Source organism: Callithrix jacchus, chromosome 4 (assembly GCF_049354715.1).
Source record: "Callithrix jacchus isolate 240 chromosome 4, calJac240_pri, whole genome shotgun sequence".
Lineage (NCBI taxonomy): Eukaryota > Metazoa > Chordata > Mammalia > Primates > Cebidae > Callithrix > Callithrix jacchus.
Window position 1 is genome coordinate 126226229 of NC_133505.1, and position 15168 is coordinate 126241396.

Genomic DNA, 15168 nt, shown 5'->3' on the forward strand with positions numbered 1-15168 from the left:
ACAATGAAAGGTGCTTTAATAAGTGGGTTACTCCCATGGGCAACAGGGACCAAATCCTACTAGACACACTTAGAGAAACCATGTGCAGCACACTCAGAATCGGTCTACCAAGACTGGCAAGCAGAAGCATTGAAACGTTTGTTAGTATCTCCTTTCTTTGAAGGTGGCTTCAGGTTTATTAACTCCAGAAAATGGGTACCTGTGGCTGAGCAGAATGGTAAGAAGAGAGGTGGGCCACCTGAGATATAAACTGGTTGGAGGGCTGAAAATTCTGTGTGACCAGTACCAAAGCATGCAAGTGGGCCGGGGGGTTAGTGATGGGGCATCAGCAGCATGAGCTACACTGAGTTCACCAGGTCTGTATTTCAGTATACCGTTCCTGTGAACATGCGCCATATATTTACAATTGTTATTTTTTTGCTTTCTTTCCTCTAAGAATCCAATGGTATCTAGATATATAGGATAAACTATACCTCTAAAGCTTTTTTTCAGTCTCTGTGTCATAGTTCTGTTAAGCAACCAAAGCACGTGGGCCATTCTACGTTGAAGGTCAGCTGGAATGTGTATTTCTCCTTGGAAAGAATAAATATCGAGGCACAAAAAAGCTTGAAACGTGGAAGAGAAATGTGCTACCATAGCAGCCTCGCTCTGAGGGTGGCCTGAATTGACTTTGCATTTTGGCTCATAGCTTTGAAAATTCCCTTTATTTCTACCCCAAATTCAGGTTGTCTGATGTCAGTACCTGTTTATTTATATAGCATTTTGTTTTCTCTCTTCAGTTCTCCTTCATTCTACTTGTAATAAATCAAACTAGAAGTATTTTTGACCTTTCCTGTGTCCTATCTTTCTTTATTCTTTTAGTTAAGAATTTTGAAATGAAAGAAAGAAAGAGAAATTATAATTTACTCTTTCTCACCAAGCAGTCACTCCTTAGCACATAAAAATCTGGCTTCTGCCTCTACCATTTCCCTAAGAATGTTCTCGTCATATTCACTAAACTCATAAAGCCAAGTTTAATCAGCACTTTCTGTTTTTTTTTTTTTTTCTGTTTGGACTTCCTGATTGCTCTTCCAAGATCAAGACTGTTGTATGCCACATAATGAACATTCTCTATTTGTACAATGCACAATGCTCAAATTAAAAGCTAAGTTTATCATCTCCCAAACTGTCCACGCCTCCTTATCCTGCTCCAAATTTGTCCTTTGTATCAGATGTTTTATCTTGGTGACTAGCATCATCATCTACCTACAACTTAAGTCAGAAAGTTGGCGTCATTACAGACAATTATCCATCAGTTATTTTCTCCTTTCAAGAATACAGAGTTAATCATAAAACACTATTTTTTTTTGACACTGGACCTATTTAATCTTAGAATTTTTTGGTTTCCACCTCTTCCTAAACTTTCCCTGATATTTCCAGTGAGTGTCACATATTTATTTCAAGAACTTGACACTCTTTTGAGATCAATCTGTTATTAGCTTCTTATTCCCCTCAGCATGATTGAGGTTTAATAGATGAATGAAAATTATATATATTTCAGGGTACAAAATGGTGTTTTGATTTACATTGTGAAATGATTACCACAGTCAAGCTAACTAAGATATCCATCATCTCATAGCTACCATTTTTTATTTTTTTTGTGCTGAGAACACTTAAGATCTACTCTCTTAGCAAATTCCAAGTATACAATGCAGTATTACTAAGTATAGTCACTATGCTTTATAGGACATCTCCAGCACCAACTTATCTAGAAAATCTAAAACTTTGTACTCTTTGACCAACATTTCTCCAATCCCCACACCTGCCAGCCCCTGGCAAACACCATTCTACTCTCTGCTTTTATGAATTTGATTTTTAGATTCAACATGTAAGTGCAATCATGTGATGTTTGTCTTTTTGTGCCTGGCTTATTTCACTTAGCATAAGGTCCTCCAGATTTATCCATATTGTCACAAATGAAAAGATTTCCTTTCTATCTTTAAGTCTGAATAATACTGCTTTCCATTCATCTGTTAATGGACACAGGTTGATTTCATATCTTGGCTATTGTGAAGAATGCTACGATGCACATGGGAGTACAGATATCTCTTCAGTATACCAATTTTCTTTGGATATATACTTAAGAATGGGATTACTGGATCACATCATAGCTCTATTTTAGTTTTTTTGAAGAGTCTACATACTGTTGCCCATAATGGTTGTACCAGTTTACCTTACCACCAACAGTATACCTGTGCTCCCTTTTCTCCACTTTTCTGCCAACAGTTATTGTTCATCTTTTTGATAGCCGTTATTCTACCATATGTGAGGTGATAACTCATTGTGCTTTTGATTTACATTTCCTGCCGATTAGTGACGTTAGCATCTTTTTTTTCCCCGTATATCTATTAGCTATTCTGTATAATGTCTTTTGAGAAGTATCTATTTAGGTCCTTTGCCCAAATAATAAATTAGGTTATTTGTTTTCTTGCTATTGAGTTGAGACTCTTAATATATTTTAGATGTTAACACCTTATCAAATGTATGACTTGCAAATATTTTCTTCCCATTCTATAGGCTATCTTTTCACTCTATTGTCTCCTTTGCCATGCAAAATCTTTTAGTTTGATGCTATCCTATTTGCCCATTTTTGCGTATATTGCCTGTGCTTTTGAGGTCATATCCAAAATATTGAACGTGTAAAATAGCATAGTTTTTCATTCTGTTTTCTTTTTTAGCACATTTATAGTTTCAGGTCTTTGATTCATTTGAGTTGATTTTGCATATAGTGTGAGATAATGATTCAAATTCATTCTTCCAAGGGTCAATATTTAGTTTTCCCAGCAACACTTAAAGAAGAGACTACCCTCTTTGCATTGTATATCCTTGGCAACTTTGTTGAAGATAAATTTACCATAAATTCTGGGTCTGTTCTGTTTCATTGGTCACAGGGTCTGTTTTTATGCCAATATCATATTCTTTTGATCACTACAGCTTTGTAGGATAGTTTGAAATCAAGTAGTGTGATGCAGCCAGCTATGTTCTACTTGTGCAGTATTGCATTTGGGACCTTTCATGGTTCTATGAGAGTTTTAGAATCACTTTTCTATTTCTGCGAATAATGGCACTTTAATTATATAGGGATTGCACTAAACAGGCTTAGTATCGTTTGATGAGGAGTTAACATCTAAAATATATTAAGAAACTCAATAGCAAAAAAATAAATTTTTTTTAATGGGCAAAGGACCTAAACAGACACTTCTCAAAAGACATTATATAGAATGGCTAACAGATACATGAAAAAATGCTTAATATCACTAATCGGCATGAAATGCAAATCAAAACCACAATGAGTTATTACCTCACATGTGTTAGAATGACTACTATTAAAAAGATGAAAGATAATTGTTGGCAAGGAATTGGAGAGAAGTGAACATTGGCATACTATTGGTGATAATGCAAATTGTTAGAACCATTATGGGAAACATATAGTTTCTTCAAAACGTTAGAATAGAACTATGATATGATCCGGTAGTAGCATCTTAGTAGTATGGGCTTATAGAACTCCGTTTAGGTTTCCTGTAGGGCAGGTCTAGGGATAACAAAATATCTCAGGTTTTGTTATCTGGAAAAGTCCTTATTTCTTGTTTATTTCTGAAAAACAGGCTCATTGGGTATATCTTTTTATTGATCATTTTTTTTCTTTCAGCACTTTGAATATATCATCCCACTCTTTCCTGGTGTACAAGGTTTCTGCGGAGTTCCCTTTTATGTGATGAATTGCTTTTCTCTTGCTGCTTTTGAAATCCTTTTTCTTTGATTTCTGAGAATTTTGGAAGATCTTAGATCTTTGCACATTCAATCTATTTGGGGTTCTTTGTGCTTTATGGATCTCAGATGTTCAGTTTTCTCTCTAGATTTGGGAAGCAGACATTATATCTTTAAGTAAGCTCTCTGTCCCTTTCTCCTTCACTGCTCTGTCTGAAATTTCCATGATACGTATACTAGTTTTCTTGATGGTATCTCAAAACCATAAGCTTTTCTTCAATGTTTTTCACTCATTTTTCTTTTCATTCCTCTGACTGGCTAAGTTAAATGACCTGCATTTTATCTTGCTGATTCTTTCTTCTGCTTAATTGAATCTGCTTTTGAAGCCCTCTCTGGAATTTTTCAGTGCTGTCAATGTATTCTTTAGATGCAGAATTTCTGTCTGGTTCTTTTTGTGGTTACTATTTCTTTTTTGAATTTTTCATTTGTTCATTTATTCATTTCTTGATTTCATTTAGTTGTCTATCTTTTGTAGCTCACTGAGAAAATAATTTTTAGTTCTTTGGCAGGCAATTTGTAGATCTCCATTTCTTTGCGATTGGTTATTGGTGCTGTGTTTTGTTCCTTTAGTGGTGTCATATTTCCCTGATTATTTTTCATTGCCCTTTTGAAGTAGATACCTCTTCCAGTTTTTATAGACTTTAGCAGGAAAAGCACTTCAGCAGTCAATCTGCTTAGATATTCTAGGCAGAGCATCCAATGTAGTCCTCGGGTCAGTTGTTTGTGTGTGTGGGTCTGTTAGAGCAGGCCTGAAGCCTGGGTCCACCTGGGCCAACCTGACACGTAGTTGGGCTTTGAACCCCAATCTCAGGCTACCAGCCTGAGATTGGGGTGAGCCTGGAGTCTGGTTCTTTGGGAATAGATCTGGTCTGAGTCTGTAGTAGTTGACCTGGCCCTAGGATTCACTGATGTGGGCCTGACATCTGGGTCAATGGGGGAACATGTGGATCCTGGGTCCATGGGGCTGGGCCTAGAGCCTAGTTCTATTTGAACTCTTCTTATCCTGCAGTGGGCTTAAAGGCTGGACCTGTGGGTTTGGCCTGATGCCAGGGCAGGCCTAGATTCTGTGTCTGCAGGTGCCAACCTGAAATCTGAAGCCACAGAGGCCAGCCTCGCACTAGGATTCACTGGGGCGTCTGGTGCTAAGGTCTGAGGCAAAGTTGTATGCTCACTCTGCTCCCCCTTTCCCATACAGAGTGTACCTCTCCTCCCTCTCTGTTTCCTAGGCTTAGGGGAGGAGTGACACAGGTAATAAAAAGCTGTCCTTGCTACCTTCTTCAATTCTTCATTTAAAAAAATTTCCACCAAGATGCTGTGATGGAATTATAGCATTAAATTCACAGACAGCACTGAAAAATTCCAGAGAGGGCTTCAACAGCAAGATACTGTGGTGGAATTATAGCATTAAATTCCCACTAAGATGCTGTGGTGGAATTATAGCATTAAAATATTTCTACCCAGATGCTGTAACTTCTCACCTGGATTCTTTAGCTCTTAATACAGTATCTTTTTACATGAATAGTTGCTTTAAAGTAATGTTTCCAAGAGAAGATAAGAGTTGAAAACTTCAATTCCATCATTGCCTTAGTATATTTTGAGCTGTACCACAGACTGGGTGATTTATAATAAATAAAAATTTTTTTGGCCCAGAGTTCTAGAGGTCTGTAAGTCCAATATCAAGGTGCCAACATCAGGTGAGGGCCTTCTTGCTCCATCATAATATGGCAAAAAGCATCAAATGGCAAAAGGGCAAAATGAGAGTGAGAGAGAGATGAAAAGGGACTGATTTCATTCTCCTATATGAAAGCCATTCCCATGATAACAAATTGACTCCATGTAATAATGGCATTAATCCATTTATGAGAGCTGAGCCTCATGGCCTGATCACCTCTTAAAGGTCCTACCTCTTAATACTGTTACAAACAGCAATTAAATTTCCAGTGAGTTTGGGAGAGGACAAACATTCAAACCATAGTGCCTATTTTGCTGATGTCACCTGGCCTCTTTTCTTATATCTTTAGTTGCTTCTGACATTAACAGTAAATTATGCCAGCAATATCATATTACAGAAGTCCCCCAGAGCCACTACTACTGCCTTATAAAAATGTTGCTACTACTTCTGATGTTCATGTTATTTGCATTAAGGTGTTGGAAACCCAAAACAAAGTGTTCTAAGAATGCTGGTGCTTGGTGTCTAGGACACTAGAGATATCTTGACTCCCAGTCTTGCTGTTAAAGTTCATTGTTGCCACCGAAAAACTGGTGACTGCTGTATAAGCAAAGCCTTTCAGGTTATTAATCCTCTTTAAAATGTTCCCTGATTATTTAATTAGACCTTTGGCAGACTTAGGGGAACCTATCTTCCAGATAAACCCAGATCCAGCTGAATCTTAGGGCAAACAGAACTTAGGCTTAACATTGAACCTCTGCTACATTCTTTTTTCAGTAAAATACTTGAAATTTCTATAAGTGCCATACCTGAGAATCCCAACTTGGAATAATAGAAATATAAGAGGTTTTTAACTTGGGCCACTCCACCATTTCTTCTGGGACAGACTCTCAGACACAGGGACAGTCTACAGATGTGGCACTTTCTGGTACACTGGGGAAATAGAAGGAAATGTCCTGACAGTATTTCATATACCTCCCACAACTGGTAATGACAGATTATTTCCAGGGGGCAGAGTTTTGACTTACATCCCCTATACCTCTTGCATCCAGCAGTGAGACCTCCACTTACTACTGGGAACTTATTTGAAGAAGTAGCATGTACAGAAGACATGATCCATGTCGTGCATTGCCTAGGTTGTCAATCATTATTTTCCAAGTCTCTTATGCACCAGTCAGTGCTAGGTTTCCTGAGAGATCAGACACAGTTTACTTTTTTCCTAGAGCCTAAATGAACTTTTCTACTCACCTCTATACTTACCAATTGGTCCAAGCATGAGGAGATTACAATTCCTAGTGATTATTCTGGTGGATTCACTTTGTAATATGTTACACTAACTAATTGGACAGAGCCCAAATGATCTTCCTCTATCTGGGAATAACTGTCTATTACTGACATTGATAATCTTCTGCCATCTCTCACAGGCATCATGGCCCACACTGTTCTTGTGAATCTGTACCACCACTTCTCTCATCTATGCTTCTGTCCACAGCACTGCACTGGAGCCAGAAGATGGATACCTGGCAATTGTATGTCCTGTGAAGAAAAAGAGGAGGATGCATTGCTTCCCTTATGTATCCTTAAGGGTTAGACCAAAGGAAAAGTTAAATAATAGACAAACAATCAATAATAGATACCCAACTGGTTTCCCAATCAATTAGTACTTCCTGTGTTGGATTCGTTCACTTTTAGCCATAGTTACACTTTGAATTTCTATATTTCGGTGAGCTCTTTTTTTCTAAAGAAGTTCCTCATTTTTTTCATGTAAGTAGTCTTCTGAGGAGTCTATTTCACTAATTTTTGTGATATATTTAATCATCCCTGGACTACATTTAAGCTAAATTTAAATTATTCATAATATAACAACCTCTCTCTCTTTCTTTCTATGTATTTAATTATATATATCATATGTATCTTTTATATAAATCTTTATATATTTCATATATATTCATGTATCTTAATACATTATGTATTCATATGTATATCTCATATATATATGTCACACATGTATTCATATGTATATCTCATATATATATGTCACACATTATGTATTCATATGTATATCTCATATATATGTCACACATTATGTATTCATATGTATATCTCATATATATATGTCACACATTATGTATTCATATGTATATCTCATATATATATGTCACACATTATGTATTCATATGTATCTCATATATATGTCACACATTATGTATTCATATGTATCTCATATATATATGTCACACATGTATTCATATGTATATCTCATATATATGTCACACATTATGTATTCATATGTATCTCATATATATATGTCACACATGTATTCATATGTATCTCATATATGTCACACATTATGTATTCATATGTATCTCATATATATGTCACACATTATGTATTCATATGTATCTCATATATATATGTCACACATTATGTATTCATATGTATATCTCATATATATGTCACACATTATGTATTCATATGTATCTCATATATATGTCACACATGTATTCATATGTATCTCATATATATGTCACACATTATGTATTCATATGTATCTCATATATATGTCACACATTATGTATTCATATGTATCTCATATATATATGTCACACATGTATTCATATGTATATCTCATATATATGTCACACATTATGTATTCATATGTATATCTCATATATATATGTCACACATTATGTATTCATATGTATATCTCATATATATGTCACACATTATGTATTCATATGTATATCTCATATATATATGTCACACATTATGTATTCATATGTATATCTCATATATATATATGTCACACATGTATTCATATGTATATCTCATATATATATGTCACACATTATGTATTCATATGTATATCTCATATATATATGTCACACATGTATTCATATGTATCTCATATATATGTCACACATTATGTATTCATATGTATCTTATATATATGTCACACATGTATTCATATGTATCTCATATATATATGTCACACATGTATTCATATGTATATCTCATATATATATGTCACACATTATGTATTCATATGTATATCTCATATGTATATGTCACACATTATGTATTCATATGTATATCTCATATATATGTCACACATTATGTATTCATATGTATATCTCATATATATGTCACACATTATGTATTCATATGTATATCTCATATATATATATGTCACACATGTATTCATATGTATATCTCATATGTATATGTCACACATTATGTATTCATATGTATATCTCATATATATGTCACACATTATGTATTCATATGTATATACATGTCACACATTATGTATTCATATGTATATCTCATATATATATGTCACACATTATGTATTCATATGTGTATCTCATATATATATGTCACACATTATGTATTCATATGTGTATCTCATATATATATATGTCACACATTATGTATTCATATGTGTGTGTGTTTTTCATTGCATTTGTAGTCTCACTCCTCAAGTCCTCAAGGTCAGATACTAATTCCTAGAGCATGCTCTGAAATTCAAATTGTAGTTCAGCAGCTTACTAATTATATGGGCCTTGACAAGTTACTTATCATCTTTTTTAAGTTGGCTAATATTTAAAATAAAAATAAGAACACGACATGACTTGTAGGTGATAGTGGAGCTGAGTGAGCTAATCCATATGAAGTCATTAAGAATAGAATCCAGCAAATAATGTTTACTTCATAAATGTTAGTTGCTACTACTTTTGCCTGGATTATAGCAGAATTGTCTTAACTGGTCTCCTAATATTTATTTGGAGCGCTCCTACTTCATTCTTCACACTGCCGTCAGAGTAATTATTTCTAAAAATTAATGGTAATGTGCCATTCCTCTGCTTAAAACCAATTGATTTTCATCGTTTTTATCATAACATTTAGACGCCTTAGCCTGGCATGTAGGCCCATTGTAATCTCCTGCTATCTCTAGTTTTGTCTCCTACCAGTCTTTCCCAGATTTTCATTGCTCTTAGCATAAACAACTACTTAAATTTTTCTGAAAGCAGCACGCTCTTTTGTTTCTGCTGGATGTTGTGTATATTAATTCCTATTCATAGAACACCTTTGTTCTCATTTCCTTTGTTTAATTTCTATGCATTTTTCAAAACCCTCTAAAAATATCACAGCCCCTAAGAAATGCTGTAATTCCCTTAGTTTGATTGAGAGGACCTCATTCTCTGCTTTGCTAGGCCCTTGCCCACAGTCCATCTTAACACTTTTCACTTGGTGGAATTATCTTTTTCCTATCTGTGGAGCTTTTTATATTGAAAGTTCTCCAAGGACAAACAGCATGTGTTATCTTGTGTCTTCAATGCTTATAAGCTGCCCTGGAAACAATAGGTACATGTTTGCTGAATAAATGCCCAGTGGAAGAAGTGGGTGTATGAATAGATAACAAAGTATGAGTGGGAAGGGAGACACGGTGATATACAAAGGAAGGCCAAAAGTTTTCCCTTCCTAATTGAATTCCATTCTGCATTGCTAGGAGGGTGATGTGGAGCTTACAGAAAAACTCTAGTGAGGGCTTTTCTGGGATCTTGAGAAGTATATGAGAAAAGTGGTTTGGGAGTCTCAGACATTGCTGGGATAGGTTTATATTTGGGTTGAGCTGTGGATAGTATTTAATTATCTGAAATTGCCCTTTCCTCAGGCTATGGAAAACAGCTGGGTTACTCATTTGTGCTCAAGAACTCTTCAGAACAAATCTCAAATATCCATTATGTTTGTGTTTCTATAATTTTATTTTATTCTGTAAGCTTTGTAGGGTCATAGGTTTTCTTTCTTGTCCCTATGACAAATAAATGACTATGATGGCCTAATACATTTTATGTATAAAAAGATAGTGACATTACATAATATAGTGATAGTGAAGAAAAACATGGCTAAAATATGAACTAAATTTTCATGAAAAGAGACTTTATTTTCAATTTATTTTTATTTTTTGAGATGGAGTCTCGCTCTGTCACCCAGACTGGAGTTCAGTGGCACCATCTCTGCTCACTGCAACCTCTGCCTCCCAGGTTCAAGCAATTCTCTGCCTCACCTCCCAAGTAGCTCAGATTACAGGCATGCCACCAGGCCCAGCTAATTTTTCTTCTTCTTCTTTTTCTTTTGTATTTTTAGTAGAGTTGAGTTTCACCATGTTGGCCAAGCTGGTCTCGAACTCCCAACCTTCAGTGGTCTGCCTGTCTTGGCTTCCCAATGTGCTGGGATTACAAGCATGAGCCACCGTGCTGGGCCTGAAAAGAGACTTTAAATTCATATTTGTGTGTTAAGGTTGTTTAGATAATCCAGTACTGTTTTTCTTTCAACAAAATGTTCTCATAGTGCATCGTTTATTAGTTAAAGTACAAACAAGTACTAGAGACTGTACAATTCAGTAGGTAAAATTCTGTATCACTCTATTAAGTAAATATAGTTATAAAACCTTTATTAGATGCAGAATTTCCCATGGTCTTTTGACCTAACATCCACATTATTTTTTAAGAAAACTTTAAAACTCTCCAATAATAAAAAATAATTTTCTACATGGCAGTATTATCTGAAAAGACTTAAACTATTTTATGCCTTCACCATAAATATAATGTAGTATTTCACAATTTCTGCTGCTGAAATTCAATTTATTGGGTTTTTATAAAGCACATCATCAGTAAATTGAAAAAATAGTTTAAGGCAAAATAATTTTGAAAGAACTTCATAAACATTTGAAACCATAAAATTGTAAACATTCAAAGCTTATAGAGTTTTACAGGAAGTCAATTTGGCTTCTTACCTTTTTAGAATGAGGTATTTGTTGCTAGTCTTAATAATCATAAAAATATTTCAAATTAGCTCTACTTTAAATTGGAGTAATTTATGCTTATATAATGACATTAAATAATAAATCATGATGAATTGAGAGGGCACTATGTAGACAATTTCCAAATCACAGATGAGTTATTTTCCTAAATTTCTTTTGTGTATTTATTGAAGGGGACTTTGGGAATAGAATAATTAAGGTAGTGGTTGGGTTCCCAGACCAGCAAATAGAAGTCACTTCCAAAGGAAGTAGAGTACTAAATATTATGGCACTTAATTAGCACCATCTCACTGGGAATATGCATTAAGAATTTTGGCTGGGATTTCAGGACTACATCTTGTTTTGTTGCAGTGGGAGTTAGAATTATGAATTCTAAATCACAGGCTTCTCATAGCTATAGTGACCACATGTCTTGGATTTTTTGAATTGGTTCTAATATCATGTAATGTTAGATCAACCACTCTATAGCATAAGCTCCACAATATAGTGACCATGTTGGTTCAACATCCCAGCTTGTGCTCAGAATATAGCCAAGAATAAGACAGACATCATCCCTGTCTTCATAGACTTCTGTATATCACAGGAGACACAATTAAAATATATTTAATAAGAAAAATTATTACCATTAAAACAAAATGTTATAAAGAGAATGAACAAGATACTAGGTAAACAGAAAAGGGGAACTTAATATTGTTATGGTTTGAACAGGTCAGGGGATACGTTCATGAAGTAGAACCAACAGGAAGAATAGGAAGGAGTTGTCTAGACCAAAAGATGTGGGGTGGGGGGCCACACAGCATCACTAAAGATGCTGAGTTAGAAGGTACAGTATATCAGGTGAATAGAGAGACAATCAGAGTTACTGGATTACAGCAAACTAACAATGTGACAGTGGGTGAGCCTGGAAAGGAAATCAGGCACCAGATGATAGAAGGCCTTTCTTGGATGCCTTACTAATGATACTGGACTGCATACAAAGGGCAATGGGAAGTCACTGGTGGGATTTAGCAGGGAAATGTCATGATTAAATTTGTAGACCATATCAATTAATGCTGAACAGAATTGAATTGTCTGGAAAAAAGCAGCAGTGAAATCTAGACACCAGTGCTACCAGTGTGGGGATTTCTTCGGGCCCCTAGCTGCCCCACAGCAGCAGTTTTGGCAGTAATGACTCCTTGCATCTACTTTGGTTGGTAATTCTTATGTGACAGCTGGCATGGCGAGCTTTATTTGTATGTGACCATTGCCTTCTAGCTGTCTAGTTCAACCATGTATTCAAGTAGGGTAACCAACAATTCGAGCTTTTCTTAGACTGAGGGATTTGTAGGGATATAGAACTTTCAGAGCTAAAATCAGCATAGTGGCAGACAAAGCAGGATGGCCAGTTTACAAACAAGAATCATTTTTACTTTACCCCTTGACAAGCAAGAATCATTTTTTTACAAAATTTTTACAATTTGTCATTCAGCCTACTCATGTAAAATAATGACGGTAGTAGGAACCATTATTTTTCATGATAGTTATTTCTATTATTATATTTATTTAAAAATTTATTTTTGTTAATTATAAAATTAATTCAAACCAAGTGCAGACATTATAGGTAGAGAGAAGAAAGAATAATTTGAAATCAATCCTATTCCATTTTGTCACATTTGATCAGCTCTGACTTCTGTAATTAAAATAATTTTTTGGGTTGAAATTTATCTCCTCATGGGTATAACACATTAATTGGTCTTGGTTTCTTTACCCAAGAGCTTCTCCCTTCAAGTTTTTGACTAGAGGCATGCTGTTCTGTACTGGGTCTCTGATACTCCTCACACCACTCTCGCCTGGGAGCTTTAACCACACATAAATGGTATATATGGTTTCCTTCTCTTATGTAGAATGTGTCTGTGTGTATACATATTAATATATACAAATATGAATATACAGTTTCAAAATTATTTTTTGTGTTTAAGAATAAGAACCATATAAATAGACATGTTTTGCTAGAGTCTTCAATATTTTTTGAAATATTAAAAAATACATATTTTTAAAGCTTCACTCTATTGCCAAATGTACATCTTAGTTATTCTTCGAGTTGGCAAACAATGTTATAGATGTTCTAAAGATATTTTAAATGACTGAAAGTATATAGTTTCTGACCATGCGGTAAAGTACCTGAGGTAGAATTTTGAATTACTGCCCCTTTTAAGAGTGTGTACTTTAGTTTCCAGATATCAAAGAAAACACAAACTTCTTTTGTGGTTCAGTCAAATGAAAACATTTTGGACATTACATATTCATTAAATTTCAGTTGTAAAAGTAGGTCTTTAGGTTGATTATGGTGGCTCACACCTGTAATTCCAACACTTCGGGAGGTTAACTGGAAGGACTGTGAACTTTAGAGTTTGAGACTAACTGAGGCAGCATATTGAGACCCTATCTCTAAAAATTTTTTTTAAAAAAATAGCCAGGTGTGGAGGCTGTATGCCTATAGCTACTTAGGAGGGGGAGGTGGGAGGATGGCCTGAGATGGGGAAATTGAGGCTGCAGTAAGCTATGATTGTGCCACTGCACTTCACCTGCATGATAGAGCAAGACAGCCAGAAAGAAAGAAAGAAAGAAAGAAAGAAAGAAAGAAAGAAAGAAAGAAAGAAAGAAAGAATAAAGAAAGAAAAAAGGAGGTCTTTAAGACATAATCAGATATTGTATAAAAATTCTTTGCTGAAAAGAACCACTGGAGTTCCACAAATAGAATTTTTAGCATCATGGAAAGTCAGAAATGAGACAATCAACCCACGTTATGTGGAATCTGATTCCTTATTCCTTGTTTTTCTTCCTTCAGTGTGTATCACAGCCTCACTTTTAGTTAGTAATTTGAATAAAGAACAACGACCAGATCAGTCTTCTACTTTTTAGCAGGTCAGGCCATACATTTTAAGTGGAGGAAGTTAGAGCTGGTAGTTATAATGAGGAATCTAGATTATTCACACAATTTCTATTTCCCTTTTGTGTGAAAAATTGAAGGCTACTTAAATGTTTTTAAAAAAGAAGAGGGTATTATGTGAATTAGTTCAGTACTGGTTTAATTATGGGTGCAAATTTCAGATAGATAATCCAATGCTCAATAAGCAAAATCGTGACTTTGAGCACCAGATGTTGATTTCACTTTTGGAAATTATTCAGTGCTGTTTAGCTTCTCCCTTAAATAAAAATTTCCTCATAATTACTTAATGTTTGAGAAGTTCTGAGCTATTTTGTAGAAAGGTCCTTTACATTATCATTTTTTGTTGTCTGAAGAAATCACCAAGTTTCATAGAGATTATCTCAAGGAACTTACATGAAATGATTGGTAGAAAAAAATAGTAAAAGGAGCTATTTCACACTATTATTGAATCTTAAAGATTGTTTAATTAAAAACAATCAATATAAAGCTGGAAAAAAATGAAGCTAAACATGCAAATAATGACTTGTTTGGGATTGTATGGCTAATAGTTATGAAATTGGAACTATGACATGGGTAGGTTTTCCTAACTGCAATCTTAGTGTTCTGCTGGTTACATTAACTCCACAGATTTCCCTTGCTTTGAGCAAGGCTGTCATTTTGTAATTTGACTTCATTTAGGCTAGTGGTTTTTGGGGGTGGGATGGGGTGAGGATGAGGATAGAGATTATTAGAATCACCCAGAGAATTTCTTCAACATAAATTTCAATGGCCTGCTTAATCTAGGTTCCTCATTAGCAATGCCTTCCTCCACCCACCACCAGACATGTACCATTTTAATATACTTGCAGGGGAGAGAAAGAAGATGTAATTTTAAAATGCTCCCTAGGCAGTTCTGTTATAAACTCCCTGCCCAGGATTGAGAACATTGCTCTAGGC

General features: G+C 35.0%; 1 long non-coding RNA gene across 1 annotated transcript in view; it reads left to right on the forward strand.

Moving 5' to 3' along the window:
* The window catches only part of LOC144582199 (uncharacterized), a 314333-nt gene extending 306910 nt beyond the window's left edge, over positions 1-7423 (forward strand). Inside the window, exons 3-4 of the long non-coding RNA XR_013534517.1 lie at positions 5460-5501; positions 6901-7423. This is a non-coding gene — a long non-coding RNA (uncharacterized LOC144582199). The remainder of the gene's footprint in view (positions 1-5459; positions 5502-6900) is intronic.
* The last annotated feature ends 7745 nt before the right edge of the window (positions 7424-15168 follow it).